The following is a 3,027-nucleotide window of genomic DNA, read 5'->3' as shown; positions in this document are numbered from 1 at the left end:
GTAATTGTTTGACTTTTACTGACCTTGTTTTTTTATTTTGTGTTTAGATTGAGAATCAAGTTCAAGATCTCCTGAAACTAAGAGGGAAGCTCTAACTAATTGAGTTATACCTTACTCTCTTATTGATCTTACTTTTAATACTCTTATTATCAATGTCACTGACTCACTATTTACTACCACAAAATAGGGAATAAGTAACACACAATACACAACGGTCAAGTCTCATAGGCGATCTCTAGAATTATACAGATCGCCTATGTAAGATAAGCGTTTTGTATGTTAAAACTGATAGAGCGCCTGTCTAAGTTAACAGCTCTATTTGATACATCCAAATTTTCTCTATACAATATAGAACGCCTATGTAAGATAGGCGTTCTTTAAGTATTATAATTTTAATAAAAAAAAAAGTTGAACGTATCATTTACTTCCCACATCACGCCTAACCCTAATATATACTAGTACTTCGTATACCAATAGAGACGCCCCCTTTCTATCTTCTTCTAGCTCTTTCTCACTTCCTTTATTTCTTATCAAATATTAAGATCATCCTGGCTCCTCTCTCTCTCATCGTCCCCCTCATCCTCTCTCTACAAATCCCAAGCAACACCATCGTTCAGCTTCCCACACCTACAAGTGGACCACCTATCAACCTTTTCATGCCCACCATTAAGCCACTAGCCACCGTTGAGCAACGTTCGTCCACCACCGAGCTACGAGCCATCGTAGACCCACGAGCGTCCAATGACGGGCCACCATTGAGCCATGAGATGTCTATCTGAGCCTTTAGTTGGTCAAGGTTATTCAATTTCAGATCTGAGCCCTCATCCTCTCAACTTCAATATTTACAGCTAGTAGGTTGTTATTTTTTCGCCATTTATTAATCTAGCTTTTCTTATTTTGTTTTTAATTTAGATTTCCAATTATAATTGTTTAATGTTTTCGTTATTACTTAGATCTGATTTTATCTTTAATTATCTTTGAGTTTGTGTTAATTTATTTAATTTTGTTAATTGTTTGGGTGTGTGGCGGATTTTGTATGTAATGTGGCGGATTTTTTGGGGGTTGTGCTGCAGGTGGTGGTGTGGGTCGTGGGGGTGTAGGTGGTGGTGTAGGTTGTTGTACTGCAGTGGTCGGGGGTGTTGTAGTCAGTGGTGGTATTTTGCTATGTTGGTGCTCTTTATACAATTGTTTTGTAATTTTTTTTTTTTTTTTGGCTTTTGATGCATACGCAGATATGAGTGGACATGAACCGATAGAATAATTCTCGTGACGATGCGAAGACGCAACAATGCTACTGCATAATATTGAAATTGATCTTAAATTGTATAATTTGTGTTATATTTAGTTTTTAATTGTATTTGAGTTTTTCTATGCACATGTATTTTTTTATTAATTGAAGTTATAATGAGAAACTATGCTTTTGGTGTTTTTTTTTGTATTTGTAGATATATTTTCTTTGAATTATTATTATTGTTATTAATATTAATAATATTAATAACAATAATAATATTTTGTTTTTTTCTGAAAAAATGATAGGAGTTCTCTATTTACATACTTATAGAGCGCCTATCTTTAGATAACCGCTCTTTATCCCATGTTTTTTATTTACTTTGTACATAGGATATGAAGCGCCTATCTTGGATAGGCGATTCGTATTGTGTAAGATATAGAACGCCTCAAAGAGGCGTTCTGTAGACTTTATGGGGCACCCCCTCAGAAGAACGCCTCTGAGGCGTTCTATATTGCATGTTTTAGGCGTTCTGTATTCCCATTTTTGTGGTAGTGTTTGTAATAATTTCTTTATACTACCTCCGGTCCAAATTATTTGCAACTTTGAAATATTTTATATCTCACAAATAATACCCCAAAGTTGCGAGTAATTTGGACCGGAGGTAGTATTATTCTTGTACTCCATCTGTCCCAAATTACTCACAACGATTTGACATTTTGCACTATTCACACATCTCACTTTGACCATCTTTTATAGCTATTAAATGAAAGTCAATGTAGTCATGTAAGGGTTGTTGGGTCTATTTTAATGTATACTTTCCGAGATAATACAAATTGGAGGGACTAACGTTTGCCAAAAGTTGCACAAAAGGGACTAACGTTTCAGAAGTTGCAAAGAGGGTACTCAACCCACTATTGCAGGTTAACAATCAGGTTGCAAAGGTCAATGACCGGTTACTTCCTACTTCCTTTTAAAAAAAATAAAAAAAGCTTAATTGTCCACTCAGCTGTTCTTGGGAAGGGAAAATCCATCATTACACTGACAATAGCACGATTTTTGGAAAGGTTAATGCCTTTTTATTCACTCTCTCTCGCCCCATTGGCTTCTTCATCACTTCCATTTTCAGATAAAAACAGAGCATTTCATTCCAAAAAAAAAACTCGTACTTCCTCTTCAAAAAAATCGCCATTAATGTGGGAGTGTGATTGTGAATCTTCCGCCAAGAAAGCAAAGTTGGCTGAGCTTCAATCTACTCAAGGTATATTCCCTTTTTTTGTCTTCACCTTCGTAATTTCGCCATTAATAGTGTTGTATGCTTGTTCTGTTTTATTTTTTTGGGCGAATTTTGTTTGAAAGTGATTTTTCTTGTTTCAATTATCATGATCTTGTATTTTGTTTGCGTAATTCTGTTGTTGTGGGTGATTATCAAAATTGAATTGTGTGTTGTTGGGTAGAATTTCTTGAGAATTATTTCTAGGGTTTTGGCTTACTAAAACAGAGTAGGTTTTCCCATGGAAAATACCTTGTCCAACTCCATTAATTTACCTAGGTATGGACGCTCTTTCCGATGCCCACCCAATTTTCAGCAACCCCGATTTGCTTGTGGTCCATGTCTTCTCCAAGCTGGACTGGGGTAGTGGGGATAATTTGAAGAAGGTCTGCAGGAAATGGCGTCTGTGGTGGAAGACTAGCCACCTTGCCCGACTCCAGCCATTTTTCGGTCCTAGGGCCTTTGTCAACGAGTGGATCCTCAACGACCTCATCTACAATGATGGCCGTGACTTTCATGCCTGGAT

At 36.6% G+C, this 3,027-nt stretch overlaps 1 long non-coding RNA gene across 1 annotated transcript; it reads left to right on the top strand.

Annotated features, from left to right (window-relative positions):
- The first annotated feature begins 481 nt into the window (after positions 1 to 481).
- LOC145618520 (uncharacterized) lies at positions 482 to 1,428 on the top strand. The gene is made up of 2 exons (XR_014107935.1): positions 482 to 855; positions 1,233 to 1,428. It is a non-coding gene; the product is annotated as an uncharacterized LOC145618520 (long non-coding RNA).
- The last annotated feature ends 1,599 nt before the right edge of the window (positions 1,429 to 3,027 follow it).

Source organism: Chenopodium album, chromosome 26 (assembly GCF_948465745.1).
Source record: "Chenopodium album chromosome 26, dcCheAlbu1.1, whole genome shotgun sequence".
In the NCBI taxonomy this organism is placed as follows: domain Eukaryota; kingdom Viridiplantae; phylum Streptophyta; class Magnoliopsida; order Caryophyllales; family Amaranthaceae; genus Chenopodium; species Chenopodium album.
Note: the sequence above shows the minus strand (reverse complement) of the source record. Positions and strands in the feature narration are given on the sequence as shown.